Source organism: Oncorhynchus tshawytscha, linkage group LG13 (assembly GCF_018296145.1).
Source record: "Oncorhynchus tshawytscha isolate Ot180627B linkage group LG13, Otsh_v2.0, whole genome shotgun sequence".
Taxonomy (NCBI): domain Eukaryota; kingdom Metazoa; phylum Chordata; class Actinopteri; order Salmoniformes; family Salmonidae; genus Oncorhynchus; species Oncorhynchus tshawytscha.
The window spans coordinates 29,521,086-29,539,417 of record NC_056441.1 but is presented as its reverse complement, the minus strand read 5'-3'; the positions used below and the strand labels follow the sequence as shown (position 1 = coordinate 29,539,417).

Below are 18,332 nucleotides of genomic sequence, written 5' to 3'. Positions count from 1 at the left end.
TGAGTTAGTGATTGCTGTTTAGCAGTCTGGTGGCCTTGAGATAGAAGCTGTTTTTCAGTCTCTCAGTCCCAGCTTTAATGCACCTGTACTGACCTCGCCTTCTGGATGGTAGTGGTGTGAACAGGCAGTGGCTTGGGTGGTTGATGTCCTTGATGATCTTTTCGGCCTTCCTGTGACATTGGGTGCTATAGGTGTCATGGAAGGCAGGTAGTTTGCCCCCAGTGATGCGTTGTGCAGACCACACCACCCTCTGGAGAGCCTTGCGGTTGAGGGCGGTGCAGTTGCCTTACCAGGCTGTGATACAGCCCGACAGGATGCTCTCGACTGTGCATCTGTAAATGTTTGCCAGAGTTTTGGTTGACAAGCCAAATTTCTTCAGCCTCCTGAGGTTGAAGAGGCGCTGTTGCGCCTTCTTCACCACACTGTCTATGTGGGTGTACCATTTTGGTTTGTCTGGGATGTGTACACCGAAGACCTTAAAACTTTCCACCTTCTCCACTGCTGTCCCTTCGATGTGGATAGGGGGGTGCTCCCTCTGCTGTTTCCTGAAATCCACGATCTTCTCCTTTGTTTTGTTGACATTGAATGAGAGGTTGTTTTCCTGACACCACACTCTGAGTGCCCTCACCTCCTCCCTGTAGACTGTCTCGTCGTTGTTGGTAATCAAGCACACTACTGTTGTGTCATCTGCAAACTTGATGATTGAGGCATGCATGGCCACGCAGTCGAGGGTCAACAGAGAGTACAGGGGGGGCTGAGCACATACCCTTGTGGGGCCCCAGTGTTGAGGGTCAGCGAAGTGGAGATGTTGTTTCCTACCTTCACCACCTGGGGGCAGGATGTCAGAATGTCCAGGACCCAATTGCACAGGGCGGAGTTGGGACCCAGGGCCTCCGGCTTGATGACGAGCTTGGAGAATACCATGGTGTAGAATGCTGAGCTGTAGTCAATGAACAGCATTCTTACATAAGTATTCCTCTTGTCCAGATGGGATAAGGCAGTGTGCAGGCGATTGCATCATCTGTGGACCTGTTGTGGCGGTGTGCAAACTGAAGTGGGTCTAGGATGGCCGGTAAGGTGGAGGTTATATGTTCCTTGACTAGTCTCTCAAAGCACTTCATGATGACAGAAGTGAGTGCTATGGGGCGGTAGTAATTTAGTTCAATTATCTTTGCCTTCTTGGGTACAGGAACAATGGTGGCCATATTGAAGCATGTGGGGACAGCATAATGGGATAGGGAGCGATTAAATGTCTGTAAACACACCAGCCAGCTGGTCTGCGCATGCTCTGAGTGCTAGGGTGCCGTCTGAGCCAGCAGCCTTGCGAGAGTTAACACGTTTAAATGTTTTACTCACATTGGCCACGAAGAAGGGGGAGGAGGCGAGGTCGGTGGCACTGTATTATCCTCAAAGCGTTCAAAAAAAGTGTTTAGTTTGTCTGGAAGCGTGACGTCGGTGTCCTTGACATGGCTGGTTTTCTTTTTGTAGTCCGTGATTTCCTGTAGACCCTGCCACATACGTCTCGTGTCTGAGCCATTGAATTGCGACTCCACCTTGTCCCTGTACCGGTATTTTGCTTGTTTGATTGCCTTGCGAAGGGAATAACTACACTGTTTATATTCAGCCATATTCCCAGACCTCTTTCCATGGTTAAATGTGGTGGTTCGCACTTTCAGTTTTGTGCGAATGCCGCCATCCATCCACGGTTTCTTGTTAGGGTTAGGTTTTAATAGTCACAGTGGGTACAACATCTCCAATGCACTTCTCTATAAACTCACTCACTGAGTCAGTGGATAGATTTATGTTGTTATCTGAGGCTGACTGGAACATATCCCAGTCTGCGTGATCAAAACAATCTTGAAGCGTGGATTCCGATTGGTCAGACCAGCATTGAATGGTTCTAGTCACTGGTACATCCTGTTTGAATTTCTGCCTATAAGACGATAGGAGCAAGATGGTGTCGTGGTCGGATTTGCCCAAGGGAGGGCAGGGGAGGGCTTTGTATTAGAGGTCGACCAATTCAACATGGCCGATTTCAAGTTTTCACAACAATCGGTAATTGGCATTTTTGGACGCCGATTTTGGCCGATTACATTGCACTCCACGGGGAGACTGCGTGGCAGGCTGACCACCTGTTAAGCGAGTGCAGCAAGGAGCCAAGATAAGTTGCTAGCTAGCATTAAACATATCTTATAAAAAACAATCAATCTTAACATAATCTTATCTAATAGTTCTTCCCGGCTGTATGTAATAAGACTTAAGATTTCCTGGGGTAACAGTAAGAAATAATACATAAATAAATCAAATACTGCATAGTTTCCTAAGGACTCGAAGCGAGGCGACCATCTCTGTCGGCGCCATCTTTCAATCCTAGAGCTAAAGGCTCTGAATTTAAGAATGGACAATCTGACAACGCTCTGAATTTACGAATGCCTAGAGCGCACTATAGCACTCCCTGATTGAATTTACGAACACACCATTAATAAAAGCAATTATAAACTGCACCAGGTGAAAGTAGATATTCAAAAATGAGCTGTGAGCTATCTAGTGGACCAATACTCAGATGATCTATTGAAACAGAAAGGAATGGAATCTTAGTAGTTGGGTAGTTTTGTTATTAAAAATGCAATACTTTGTTCATTTGCAAAGGGCTTTAGAGAGAATGCAAGGTACAGTATCAGATAAATAACCTCAAGGTAAAGACTTAAGAGTCGCTGTTTGATGCCCTCTGTGATGCACAGTAGAGCACTGGTTTCTGTACAGGCACCGGTATGAGAAGTCCATCAACAATAACACTTTCAGGCAAGTCTCTCTATTTTTCCACACATTTGCATCTTTACACAACCACACGAAACAGTGGTTGTTTTTCTATTGGTAGAATGTGATGTATGAAATGTAGGTGGTCTATAGTGGCTGTATCATGTAGTTTATAGGTGGACATCATCGCTGCACTAAGACTAATTTCCCCCTTGAGGGCAATAAAGTTGATCGTGCCTACAGCATCGGCCTTGAAGGTAATCATCTCTCCTTGTAAATCCTCACGTATTACATGGTCTGTCTATGTGGCTCCAGGAAACGTATAGGACAAATGGGAGAAGTGTCATATGTACCAGCCTCCCGACCCCCAGTCCACATCCCTATACTTCCACCCTAACCCGAACCCGAACCCCAGTCCAGACCACACATCAACAAGTTAATGAAATGCGGGAGGAGTGTAAAATATATAGATAATCCATACAGGCAGTAAAAGGAGAGCCCTTCGAGAGGGTAGGAGCTGTTTTAAAAGGGTGTATAACCCATTGACTTGAAAAGAACTCAATCTCCCAGGTATTGACTATTCACCTGTAAAAACAAATAGTCTGTATGGTGGATCCTCTGATAAGGGTCCATGATAGGTTCAAGACAGAGTTTAGCCTAGAGGGTAACATTTAGACGCCTGCAATAGAAACATAATTTCTATTGCCTTATATACAGTTATAGCCCCTTTTGTTTTGGGGTTATACAATTATTGGCATCCAGAATGCTTGCACTGAGCCAAATTGGTCAAACCCGAATACTCAGGTTTAAAAGCCTATATTTGAAATAATCTAGAGATTAATTTTATATAGAGACAACTTTCAACCTGTCTCTGTCAGATTTTGCCCATCTTGCAAAAAAGAGCCACTGCCGTAGCCTACCGTGCCTAGGGATATGAGAGAGAGAGAGAGAGAGAGAGAGAGAGACCGAGAGACCGAGAGACCGTTGGACAAGTAATTCATTGTAAGGGAAGGTTTAAAATGCATTTTTTTTAATCCACACAACATGCACCGTGAATAAACATTAGGCTAGCTAGCCTATAATATGGATGGACATTACAGCATAGCCGACAATAGCCGGGAAGCCCAAATTCGCCGCGCACTCCAACATTTACAAAAATAAATGCAGAATAAATATTTGTCTAAAGTGTCTGTACAAACATTGAAATATCATTCATGATTATCACACCTACCCGCTGTGTTCGGCTTGTGTCCATTGGCAGAGAACTTCCCCACATTTCGATATCAGTTATGAAAGCGCATATTGGTCAACATAAAATACATGATCCAATCTACTCCGTCCTCTGTATAAATGGTCCTAACATGGTTACTTGACTTTATACCAGGACAGGTGCACTCAGTCCCAGGTAACGTCGCGTGCTTTACTTCTGAACCATTAGGAGCAAGTTTGAAGGTTTGGTAAACTTGCTGCACACCCGCATAGAATAATCAAAATACTGAACAATACTATGATTGTTTTAAATCGAAGGAAATGACATTAACAAAATAACCCACTCAACCGGACGAGACTCACGAGAGAGCAGTTGGAAAAGACGCCGCGGATTTGAGAAGAGCCCAGCGTGAATGAATGGGGGTTGCTGCTCTGTGATAATTCCAATGTTACGTCTCTCGTCTGACTGTCTTGGAGTCGGACACCGCTCTGCTCACGCGACAAAATCGCGCTCCGCGGTGTGCTCCCTGCTCTGCTTCGCTTCTTCCCGGAATTGACTTCTGCTTCCAACAGCCAATTCAAGTAGCTCACACTGTGATTGCAGAATAATAAAACAAATCATGAGGCATACAAATCATTAAATGCGCACAAGTGAATTGTAGGCGTACAAATAAAATATAGGTTATGCATAATTCGAGTTTGGAACTTTCTGTTAGTTATACAATATCGACGGGATAAACACAGCTAGGACTACTACAGTTATGTTACTGCATTATTAAATGGTTATAGCCTCCTCATTGTCCTATAATGGTGTAGGACTACAGTATAATACGGTGTAGGCCTATGAAATAAATGGTTTAGAGTGATAGTCCACCAAATTGAGGGAAACCTAATAGATGAGGGGAAGTGAACGATGGTGAGGCAGTTGGTCCTCCTTGATTGATAGGTGTGATGATCGATGCCTAACTTACAACGCAGGATGAAGCCAGGCACAGAAATACATCATTTGTCTGTTCATTTCAGTGCTCGAGTCTGTTACAACATATATCAATACCATAGGACCCATCTGCGTCACAAGGCTGTAATTGCTTAATGTGTTTGATGGATGAAGAAACAAAGCAAACCCGGATAATGATTACGTCACTAATGAGGGTCGGAAGGATGGACCTCTGCAGACGAACAGCCTGGTAACCGATGAGGGTTGACACAGGGCAGGTGATGACACAGGCCTTTTTACACTGATACTGCTATGACTATTCACCAGCACACCATTGACTGGAATGAACAATTGCCACACTCAGTGGTGACTGGATTGAGTTAGCCTCTCAAGAAATATTACAGTAAATACAAATAGAGAAATAGAGAGTTGGGGCCAGGAGTTTTTCCTGGTCCGGTAACTCTGGACACTAGTTATGATGAGGTCTAACTATGAGAGCTTGAGCATTGGTGCCTTTCACTGTAAAGTCCATCAGTCAGCAGCTGACAGGTCCTAGTCCCTCACCTCTAGAGGGAGACAGAGAAGTCTATCCTACTGTTCAGTGATGATTAAAAGGGTTAACTAGCTGTTACCACTATGGCATATCAATGAAATAAAATCCTTTTGTGGTGAAGGATGACTCGGGTTATGATGTAATTCAGCTTCACCTGAAGATGTGAGCCCCAGTGGAATAATTTTACTGATAAAAATGCAAAACTTTGTTGAGGATAGAGTTAATTGGATTTTCGACATTGGGACATCACAAAGTCTCATCTCAAAGAAAACATCCCTCAGAAGTATCCAGCAAGAGATAATGAGTAGTTAGATGAGATCTGGAGGAAATGCCTCCTTTTGTCTAGGCTTGATTCGTAATGTCCCTCGGACATTTAAATGTCTCTGTAACTTTATGATGGTACCAAAATGTCTCACCTTTGGTGGAAAATATAACGTTTTAGAGACTGTTCCCGAAAATAAACGTTTTTGGGGGGTTTGCCTGGAGCTAACCTTGTCCCCAGCCTCAGATTGCTGAGAGAAAGCTGACTTGTGGACAAGATTAACCTTGAACTATATGAAATGGGAAGAGATTAAGTTGTGTTAGAAAGAGTTATAGTCTATTGATTGACTGTTAATTACTTCTAAAGGCTTGTATGTCCTCAGGAGGTTTTCTGAGTGCACATTACAGGTTTACCTCTTCCTACCACCCTGTACAAGAAAGCAACAAATCAGCAGAAACTTGATTACACTAAAATGAGTAAACGTGAATTACATTACAGCACTATTAAACGGTCCCTACGGTTTGTGACATTGATGAATTACGGTGTTTAGAATGTGCAACATCAGCTTGGGAGGAGGTACAACATTAACTCTGGTTCCACTGTCTCTGTCACCACTCCTCCTGTCCAACCAACCCCTTTTAGGGAGAATCTACTGACTCCATCAGGCTCGTTGTGAGTTTCTAAACCCATGATTATGTTTACACACTCTCAGGGTCGGAGGTTTAGGATGGAGGGATGGAAGAGCATGAAGAGGCAGAGAAGGGAAAGTAAGATGAGGGAGAAGAGAAGAAGACTCAGTCTGAATGGAATACAGTGGTCCTGTAAGGCTCAGTTGGTAGATTGTGGCGCTCAGAACGGCAGGATTGTGGGTTTGATTTCTAGGACCACACATACGTAAAATGTAGGCACCCATGACTGTAAGTCTATTTGGATAAAAGTGTCTGCTACGTGGTATATATCATTATTATTATTATGGTCTTATACAGTATTTGGGCTCAAGAGTGGCGCAGCGATCAAAGGCACAGCATCTCAGTGCTAGAGGCGTCACTACAGACACCCTGGTTCAAATCCAGGCTGTATCACAACCGGCCGTGATTGGGAGACCCATAGGGCGGCGCACAATTGGCCCAGCATCTTCCGGGGTTTGGCTGGTGTAGATCGTCATTGTAAATACAAATTTGATCTTAACTGACTTGCTTATTTAAATAAAGGTCAAATATAATTTTTTCCTATTTTCACATGTACAAGTGTGTATTAATACACAGGTGTGAATTGGAAATGTGCTTTTTTGCATATCCAAGAGAGTGGGGTCATGGCCATGGTCTGCCATTATCAATGGCGACCCTGGAGCAATTAGGGTTAAGTGCCTTGCTCTAGGGCACATCGGCAGAATTTTCACCTTATCGGCTCAGGCATTCGAACAAACAACCTTTCGGTTACTGGCACATCTAACCGCTATGCTACCTGCCTATTCATTTATAGTCTGTTGTGAGTCCAAAATGGCACCCTATTCCTAATATAGTGTACTACTTTTGACCAGATGGCCAGTTAAAAGAAGTGCACGATAGGGAATAGGGTGCCATTTAAACCCCTGTGTTTCCACTGAGGTTAAACATGCAGTTCTGTTTGTTCTGAACTAATGACTCATAATGATGCTGCTCTCAGTATTAGGTATTGATTAACCAGACTAGGCTGTTCCCAGCCATTACGGATCAATGATACACAGGATGAGGAGAGTTTAAACCTTTAGAATGGTACTACCACAGCAGGCTCTCTTACAATGTCATGCTGGCCAACCACACTGGAAACATCTCCTAATTAGGAATAATCAAGAGAAAATATGACACATTAGCTTGGGGAGATAACGCTAGTGTTCAGGTCACGGGCAAATCATAAAAGCTTGGGTCACTGAACCATCACCCCCGCTTGCTGTTTGGACTAATCCCAGTTAATCTAGATGTCAGATGTTTACATAGTCTATCCACAAGAGATTATGTTTGGACAAACCATGCCCTCTTTAGTAGTACGTCAAAATATCACTTCTTCAGTTCTGCTCTGTGCAAATGGAGGCACAAACACGATGACCACACTTTCACTGTAATTGTGGTGCTTCTTGACCCATATTAAATTGACACAATCATAATTAGTTCCAGAACAGTGCCGACACGGTCTGGCTATGCATTATAATGTTTAGATTAGTTTGTATTATTGTGTTGCTTTATTCTCTATGTACACATACTGTACACACACACACACACATGCGCACACACACACACATACACACACACACACACACACACACACACACACACACACACACACACACACACACACACACACACACACACACACACACACACACACACACAGTACCAGTCAAAAGTTTGTACACACCTAGTCATTCAAGGGGTTTTCTTAATTTTTTACAATTTTCTACATTGTAGAATAATAGTGAAGACATCAAAACTATGAAATAACATAGGCAATCATGTAGTAACCAAAAACGTGTTAAACATATCAAAAGATATTATATATTTGAGATTCTTCAAAGTAGCCACCATTTGCCTTGATGACAGCTTTGCACACTGAGCACTTGTTGGCTCCTTTTCCTTCACTCTGCGGTCCAACTTATCCCAAACCATCTCAATTGGTTTAGGTTGGGTGATTGTTGAGGCCAGGTCATCTGATGCAGCACTCCATCACTCCCCTTCTTGGTCAAATAGTCCTTACACAGCCTGGAGATGTGTTGGGTCATTGTATTGATGAAAAACAAAGGATAATCCCAGCACAAACCAAATCACCGCAAATCACCGCGTATCACCGCGTATCACCGCAGAATGCTGTGGTAGCCATGCTGGTTAAGTGTGTCTTGAATTCTAAATATATCACTGACAGTGTCACCAGCAAAGCACCCCCACACCATCACACCTCCTCCTCCATGCTTCACGGTGGGAACCACACATGCGGAGATCATCCGTTCACCGACTCTGCGTCTCACAAAGACACAGTGCTTGGTACTAAAAATCTCAAATTTGGACTCGTCAGACCAAAGAGATTTCCGTCGGGTGTAATGTCCATTGCTTGTGTTTCTTGGCCCAAGCAAGTCTCTTCTTATTATTGGTGTCCTTTAGTAGTGATTTCTTTGCGGCAATTCGACCAGGAAGGCCTGATTCATGGGTCTTCCTTTCCTGTGACGGTCCTCATGAGAGACAGTTTCCTCATCATTGTAAAAGTTCTTGAAATTTTTCGCATTGACCGACCTTCATGTCTTAAGTAATGATGGATTGTAATTTCTCTTTGCTTATTTGAGCTGTTCTTGCCATAATTTGGACTTGGACTTTTACCAAATAGATTTTACAATTTTACAAAATATTCTGTATACCACCCCTACCTTCTCACAATACAACTGATTGGCTCAAATGCATTAAGAAGGAAAGAAATTCCACAAATTAACTTTTAACAAGGCACACCTGTTAATTGAAATACATTCCAGGTGACTACCTCATGAAGCTGGTTGAGAGAATGCGAAGAGTGTGCAAAGTTGTCATCAAGGCAAAGGTGGGCTACTTTGAAGAATCTTAAATATAAAATATATTTTGATTTATTTAACACATTTTTGGTTACTACATGATTCCATATGTGTTATTTCATGGTTTTGGAGTCTTCAGTATTATTCTACAATGTAGATAAAAGTAAAAAATAAAGAAAAACCCTTGAATGAGTAGTTGTGTCCAAACTTTTGACTGGTACTGTACAGACACACACGCACACTCAATATTTCACAAATGCATTTCATGGGCACACATAATAATTAGAAATATTCACACAAATAAACTGACACCCACACAAACGTAAAGTACAAACCTCTATTCTAAATAACATTTATTACCAAATCTGCCTTTTATTCTGGCTAAGCTTTCAACCTTATTTCCTTCTACTTCGACAAGAAAAGCATGGAGAGAAACTATCACTTAAAGGCAGCATTCAAATGAATTATAACAAGCTAATAAAAATTAATAGCCACAACCATTTGAATAAAGTGCCCATTTGGATAATGTATGTCTGAATCATAGATAATTTCTCATTTTCAATTGCTCTACTTTGAAATGTTACTTCTGTAATGACTTGGAGCTGGGAGTGCGTTCAGCAGGGACCTTGGAGGAGAGAGTTGACTGGAGCTGGGAGTGCGTTCAGCAGGGACCTTGGAGGAGAGAGTTGACTGGAGCTGGGAGTGCGTTCAGCAGGGACCTTGGAGGAGAGAGTTGACTGGAGCTGGGAGTGCATTCAGCAGGGACCTTGGAGGAGAGAGTTGACTGGAGCTGGGAGTGCGTTCAGCAGGGACCTTGGAGGAGAGAGTTGACTGGAGCTGGGAGTGCGTTCAGCAGGGACCTTGGAGGAGAGAGTTGACTGGAGCTGGGAGTGCGTTCAGCAGGGACCTTGGAGGAGAGAGTTGACTGGAGCTGGGAGTGCGTTCAGCAGGGACCTTGGAGGAGAGAGTTGACTGGAGCTGGGAGTGCGTTCAGCAGGGACCTTGGAGGAGAGAGTTGACTGGAGCTGGGAGTGCGTTCAGCAGGGACCTTGGAGGAGAGAGTTGACTGGAGCTGAGTTGAGGCGAGAAATGTTCATTCCTGCTCTTTACTCAAGGTTGGAGCTCAACTAGGATCAAATCCAATGACATACCGTGGGTCTAAACAGGAAGACGGGTTGCCATTCCTTGTATTCTGTCACATGACACAAAGTACAAGGAGTGGAATGTTAGCTAAACAGAGACTGGCAACCAGGCTACTTTACAGGTCTTAGAAAGAATCCTCTGTGGGTTATATCTGAGATCTGAATATAATGACGAGATGCCCATGTCTCCGCCCTAACAATAGAAGTCATTGTCCCAAAGGCGGGAAGGCAGGCGTTTAGGTCCAATTTAAGCCCATAGGAACGCATTGGTCTTATTTTGGACAGATATTCGGCGAGAGTGAAATCTCTGGCTTTGCCTCTGCTTCTCTTGTTATATTGATAAAGACCCAACAGGCACCAACTACTAACAGAGACCAGCTTTGCATATAAATCCATAACCCTTGTAAATACGCCTCGTAAGAAATGCACTCCATCCAGTTCCATTAAACTGTAATTGATTAGATGAAATTAGATGAAAAGTAGGCAAGCACATTCAAACACACTTTCACAAACATGGTACCAGGTATAGATTCTATATTGTCAAACCTAAGAATAGAAGTGCAAACATATGGTAGAAATGAACAGGTATACGGCAGCTAAAGATCTATGTTTCCTCAATTCTTTATTCAAATCAAATCAAATCAAATTTTATTTGTCACATACACATGGTTAGCAGATGTTAATGCGAGTGTAGCGAAATGCTTGTGGGATTAAGTGATTAATTAATTATTAAGTGTCTCAGTATTTCCTAACTAGATAACTGAATTGCCTGCACGACCCTCGTTCACAGAACAAGGAGCACAATAATGTCATCTCTTCCTGTAATCTCAGCTTCAATTCTTAGAACCTCTTTATCTGTAACCTCTTGAAAGACGATGATGTAAACACACCTGACCACGGGGGCCATCGCGACGGGACTACTGAGACGCTACGGAGTGCGTGTTTGTTTTACTGGAGCGCTGAGAGTTGGAGAGCAAGAAAAGAGGACAGAAGAGGAGCAAAAGAGAGAGATGAGAGGGGGAACTGTGGCATGTCTCCAGGAGGAGTGTGTGTGTAGTTTTGTGTCACATCTTAGAGAAAAGTGTGTGTGAGGTTTGTAAAGTAGACATGAAGTTGCAGAAGAGATTCAATAATGCATAATCTTACTGTGATGTCAGAACCCTTCCTCTCCTGATTGGTCCTGTCTGAAAGGGAGACTTGTGTTGTGTAATACTGAAGAGCGTTGTCTGCACTGAGGGACGAGTATCACGCAGGAGTGATGCCATCTGACGTAAGACAATGACTGAAGAGAGGAGAGTGAAAGAGAAGAACCCTGGTAATTAGTAGGTAGGCCTACTGTACACAATAAGAACAAGCTTTCTCTGTGGCGGACAAATAAATTATATTCCTGAGATGAATCGTGACTCATGTCCAACTAAAAAGATAGGAAAGATTGGAATTCACTCACCCAAATGTATTTACAGTAAAGTATTTACAATGAAATAAATCCAGTTTATTTACAACTCATGCCACTACAGTAGCCTGATGCTGAGAGGCAGTTTTTACAAGAGGCAGTTCTGACCCTCCACCTTCTACAAAAAGACAACGTCACAGGACCCAGACTTTTTGGTAGGCTGCTGCTGTGGGCGTCATCCTCCTCCTCCTCCTTTCTCCACCTCACATTTAACCGCCAAACCATATACTGTAGGCTACAGCTACTGTCATGGTTCTTACGAAATGTCTTCTGCTGCAGATGTTAGAGAGTTTCTGCCTTTCTTCTGTCTTCATGTCAGCCCACCTATTATAAGGTCCTGTAATGTATGGAAGGCGATTGGAATCATGTATCACAGTGTGACGACAACAGCATCCGAGACCTCAGCACTGTGCACTGCTAGTTTTTCCGTGAGACTCAAGTATTCAAGCACATACTGTGTAAGTTTCCAAGAAGCTGGTGAAGCCAACATTTATTAAGGGGCTACACAGTACTTGAAAATGAAAACCATGATGATCTCTCACGTCCAAACATTAAAGCCTCAAAGTCTCTCTAAATATCTCCAGGCTCTATGCTACCCTAGAAGCTTCTCATCAACTGAGCCGGTCTGGAGTGGTTTGCACTTTGGGGACTATGGCATTGGTTCCATTGCACTAGGAAAGCTACACTGAACAAAAATATAAACGCAACATGTAAAGTACTGATCCCATGTATCATAAGCTGAAATAAAAGATCCCAGACATTTTCCATATGCACAAAAAACGTATTACCTCCCTGTAAGTGAGCATTTCTCCTTTGCCAAGATAATCCATCCACCTGAAAGGTGTGGCATATCAAGAAGCTGATTAAACAGCATGATCATTACTTAGGTGCACCTTGTGCTGGGGACAATAACAGGCCACTGTAAAATGTGCAGTTTTGTCTCATAACACATTGTCATAGATGTCTCAAGTTTTGAGGGAGCGTGCAATCGGCATGCTGACTGCAGGAATGTCCACCAGAGCTGTTGCCAGAGAATTTAATCTTAATTTCTCTACCATAAGACGCCTCCCAATGTCGTTTAGAGAGTTTGGTAGTATGTCCAACAGGCCTGTAACGGCTTTCGTTGTCGTATGAGGAAGAGTAGTCGGAACAAAGCGCAGCGTGGTAAGTGTTCATGTTTATTGAACTGAACACTAATACAAAATAACAAGAAAATAAATGAAACCGAAACAGTCCCGTAAAGTGCAAACACTAAACAGAAAATAACTACCCACAAAACCCATGTGGGAAATGTCACGAATATTACCGAAGGTGACTCCCCTTCTTGTTCGGGTGGCGCTCGGCGGTCGTCGTCACCGGTCTACTAACTATCGCCGATCCGTTTTTCTGTGTTCCTTTGGTTTTGTCTGATTGGTATCACCTGTTTCTTGTTTGGTTGTTAGGGTAGGGTTATATATAGTTTGTTCAGCCCGCTTCTGTTTCGTGCGGGCTTGTTAGTCTGTTTTGTTGTTTGAGTGTATTTTGTTTGTATTTGGGTTTCACGCTGTCCGTTTATATTTCTGATCATTTGTTTTTCTACTTTTGGTTCATGTTATGTTTCCGGGACATTAAAGCGTGTTTTTTCCCACATCTTTTGCTCTCTGCGCCTGACTCCACACCTCCTCACTCATTTATCGTAACAGGAAAAAGCTACCTAAGTATGGTTCCCAATCAGAGACAACGATAGACAGCTGTCCCTGATTGAGAACCATACCCGGCCAAAACAAATGAATACAAAACATAGAAAAGGGACATAGAATGCCCACCCAAATCACACCCTGACCAAACCAAAATAGAGACATTAAAAGCTCTCTACGGTCAGGGCGTGACAAGGCCTCACATCTGCAGACCACGTGTAACCATGCCAGCCCAGGACCTCCACATTCAGCTTCTTCATCTGCGGGATCGTCTGAGACCAGCCACCCAGACAGCTGATTAAACTGTGTGTTTGCACAACCAAATAATAATTTCTGCACAAACTGTAATAAACCGTCTCAGGGAAGGTCATCTGCGTGCTCGTCGTCCTCACCAACTTCAGTGGGCAAATGATCATCTTCAATGACCACTGGCATGCTGGAGAAGTGTGCTCTTCAAGGATGAATCCCGGTTTCAACTGTATTAGACAGATGGCAATTCACACATATGGCATCATGTGGGCGAGAGGTTTGCTGATCAAATCAAGCTTTATTTATACAGCACATTTCAGACATGGAATTCAACACAATGTGCTCACAAGAAATATTTAGTACAAAACAAACATAAGAGGAAAAATAACAAAAGAATAACAACGAACTGAACGACTAAAAAGCACCCTAAGGAAAAGCAAAGCGAAAAAGGTGTGTTTAAAGATCTGTTTCAAAAATGTCCACAGTTTCAGCCCCCCTCAGATACTCTGATGTCAACAATGTGAACAGAGTACCCCATGGTGGCGGTGGGCTTATGGTATGGGCAGGCATAAGCTACGGCCACAAACACAATTGCATTTTTTTTTTATGGCAATTTCAATTTACAGAGATACCGTGACGAGATACTGAGGCCAATTGTGGTGCCATTCATCCACCCCCATCACCTCATGTTCCAGCATGATAATTCTCGCCCCCATTCAGCAAGGATCTGTATACAATTCCTGGGAGCTGAAAATGTCCCAGTTCTTCCAAGGCCTACATATACTCACCAGACATGTCACCCAATGAGCATGTTTGGGATGCTCTGGATCGACATTTACGACAGCATGTTCCAGTTCCCGCCAATATCCAGCAACTTCTCACAGCCATTGAAGAGGAGTGGGACAACATTCCACAGGCTACAATTAACAGACTGATCAACACTATGTGAAGGAGATGTGTCATGCTGCATGAGGCAAATTGTGATCACATCAGATACTGACTGATATTCTAATCCATGCCCTACCTTTTAAAAAAAAACACATCTGTGACCAACAGATGTATATCTGTAGGATATCTGTATTCCTAGTCATGTGAAATCCATAGATTAGGGCCTAATTAATTAATTAAAATTGACCGATTTCCTTATATGAACCGTAACTCAGTAAAATCTTTTAAATAATTCCATGTTGCGTTTCTATATATTTTAGTGTAAACCAATCCCAGCTGAAGTACTGTGCCTTCGGAAAGTATTCAGACCCCTTGACTTTTCCAACATTTTGTTATGTTACAGCCTTATTCTAAAATTGATAAAAAAATAACAAATATTCAGCAATCTACACACATCACCCCATAATGACAAAGCTTAAACAAATTCATAAAAAAAACAACTTATTAGCCTCCCGGGTGGCGCAGTGGTTAAGGGCGCTGTACTGCAGTGCCAGCTGTGCCACCAGAGACCCTGGGTTCGCGCCCAGGCTCTGTCGTAACCGCCCGCGACCGGGAGGTCCTTGTCTCATCGCGCACCAGCGACTCCTGTGGTGGGTAAAAAAAAAGACTTATTTACAAAAGTATTCAGAACCTTTGCTATTACACTAAAAATGTAGCTCAGGTGCATCTTGTTGACATCATCCTTGAGATGATTGGAGTCCACCTGTGGTAAATTCAATTGATTGGACATGATTTGGAAAGTCACACACCTGTCTATATAAGGTCCCACAGTTGACAGTGCATGTCAGAGCAAAAACCAATACATGAGGTTGAAGAAATTGTCCGTAGAGCTCAGAGAAAGGATTGTGTCGAGGCACAGATCTGGGGAAGGGTACCAAAAAATGTACGCAGCATTGAAGGTCCCCAAGAACACAGCGGTCTCCATCATTCTTAAATGGAAGAAGTTTGGAACCACCAAGACTCTTTCTAGAGCTGGACGCCGGGCTAAACTGAGTAATCGGGGAAGAAGGGCCTTAGTCAGGGAGGTGACCAAAAACCAGATGGTCACTAAGACAGAGCTCCAGAGCTCCTCTGTGGAGATGGGAGAAACTTCCAGAAGGACAACCATCTCTGAAGCACTCCACCAATCAGGCCTTGATGGTAGAGTGGCCAGACAGAAGCCACTGTTCAGTAAAAGGCACATGACAGCCCGCTTGGAGTTTGCCAAAAGGCACTTAAAGGCCTCTCAGACCATGAGAAACAAGATTCTCTGGTCTGATGAAACCACGATTGAACTCTTTGGCCTGAATGCCAGGCGTCACATCTGGAGGAAACCTGGCACCATCCTTACGGTGAAGCATGGCGGTGGCAGCATCATGCTGTGGGGATGTTTTTCAGTGGCAGGGACTGGGAGACTCGTCAGGATTGAGGGAAAGATGAACAGAGCAAAGTACAGAGAGATCCTTGATGAAAACCTGCTCCAGAGCATTAAGGACCTCAGATTGGGGTGAAGATTCACCTTCAAACAGGACAACGAAAAGACTCAGAATGTCCTTGACTGCCACAGCTAGAGCCCGGACTTGAACCTGATCGAACATCTCTGGAGAGACCTGAAAATAGCTGTGCAGCAACGCTCCCCATCCAATTTGACAGAACTTGAGAGCATCTAAAGAGAAGAATGGGAGAAACTCCCAAAATACAAATTCCCTCAATGTATAATATCTCACCATCAATGAAAATATGATTATTCCTACTATTCATTTATACTGTAGGGATTCCTGAAAAATGTATAAGCCAATCACTATATAAAATGAAATGATCTTCATCGGCTGTCTGAGTATGATGAGCTAGCCTCGTAACAGCTAGTGTATAAAAACACAGAAGCCAGCGAGGATATTATAAAGGGAAGGTTGTTGTGTGCTTGCTAGCTCTGTCAGAATCCTTGTGAAGCGACCTAAGGAAGCATGGTGATAGGCAGACTGTGTGGTGGAACAAGGACATGGCCATCAGGACATTTACAGGAGCTCTCAGACCTCTGGTTCTGCTTTGAGATAAACTTCATGATTCTAAAGGTCAAGTTCAGAAGGAGCATCAAAGACATGGCTCCAGGTGTTACCTAAAATACAGGGTTCCTGGTATTTTGATTCAAGGTTAATCTTATTTTAAAGGGGAATATTGAACTGGGCAAAGACTAAAGGCAATTTCAATGGAGTTTGTACAGTGAGAGTGAAATTGCAGCACAAATCATTGAGAACATTTCGGTTGAATATATACATAGTTACTATAAATAAATCCAACGTTCCTAGAAGGTAATATTGAAGCCAGTGATCCCCTAATGTCTCAGAGATAGATAGAAGAATGGTATCTGCACAGCACTGTCAAATCTCCAAGTCCAACTATTTCTTACTGAACCCAGTATAGTTCAGATAAAAAAATTCTAATTTAACATATCGTGTTTTCCCCAGTTCCATCTGTGATGTCACAAGGGGTCCCCTCAGGCTTCTACCTCTTTGTGAGCTCTGGTGACATTGTTTTAATTTTAAAGCCCTCCATTACATTGTCAATTAATGGATTTTTAAAGTCAAATAGGTGCATGCTGCCATAATGTACTCCACTTTAATATTTAAAATAAGCAGCAGCTAAAACGCTACTCTGCCGTTGGACAAAAATACCCACAGCATTAACAACCCACCTCTGTATGACTGGAGGAGCGGAAATTGGCTGTTGAGGTCTGGGATGCTGAATAATATGCCCTGTCACTACGGCTGACACAAGGGACAGAGTCACAGGCTGACAGACAAAGAGGGATATGTAATAAGCATGTGAGAGGGACATGACTGAGTTACAGAGCAAAAATTTAAAAAAGTCATTTTTCATTCACTTTGACAGTAGCACCGTTGGCACGGAATAGTTGCTCCCTAAACAGCACACACACACACACACAAACAAACACACACGAGCCTCTGTCTTGTTTGGTTGAACTGACCCAGTTATTACCAGCAGCACTAAATACATGATCAGATTTACACTGCAGCTATTGAAATACAGTCCAGGAGTTATTTTGGGAACCTAAGACTGGGAAGCACTCAATAGCTCCAAAACCATGTTTTCAAAAGTTGGCTTTACTCAGTCTGCAAGCAGGACAACCAGGAAACAGGCCATCTCCAATGACCCTTTATTCCCTTTAAAGTTCACATGACTTTTGGCCAGGGCCCATAGGGGTCCCACTATATAGGGAATAGAGTGCCATTTGGGAAGCATACACAGCCTCTGTGAAAGGCAGCTGGAGGTTCACTCAGAAACTATTCTCATTGCTGATGATGTTAACTTGAAAAAACATTCAAACAGAACTTGAGAAACTTGCATGGCGGCAGTATGTTACTGATCTATGACAGTAAAGCCCAGCCGGGCAGTTTGAACACTATTGCGTGATGATTGAATGTGTTCTGTCATGCGTCTGAATGGCATCCCTCCATCATCTGCTGTGTTAAGGGAGCAACACTCAGAGTTGATTTACTCTAGTACCCTCACACACCCCTGCCAACCCAACCAATTTATGCAATAAATCGTCAAATTCTTGCAGTTTCGATAATTGACAATAAAGAAGAATGATGCTTTATTCAAAAGTATATGCCACA

The 18,332-nt window shown here is 43.1% G+C and overlaps 1 protein-coding gene across 1 annotated transcript in view; it reads right to left on the bottom strand.

The window, feature by feature from the left end:
• Positions 1-4,556, bottom strand: part of LOC112264650 (potassium voltage-gated channel subfamily G member 2) — a 31,005-nt gene extending 26,449 nt beyond the window's left edge. Inside the window, exon 1 of the mRNA XM_024441403.2 lies at positions 3,989-4,556. The gene's annotated coding sequence lies outside the window, so the exon portion shown is untranslated. The remainder of the gene's footprint in view (positions 1-3,988) is intronic.
• Positions 4,557-18,332: the final 13,776 nt, after the last annotated feature.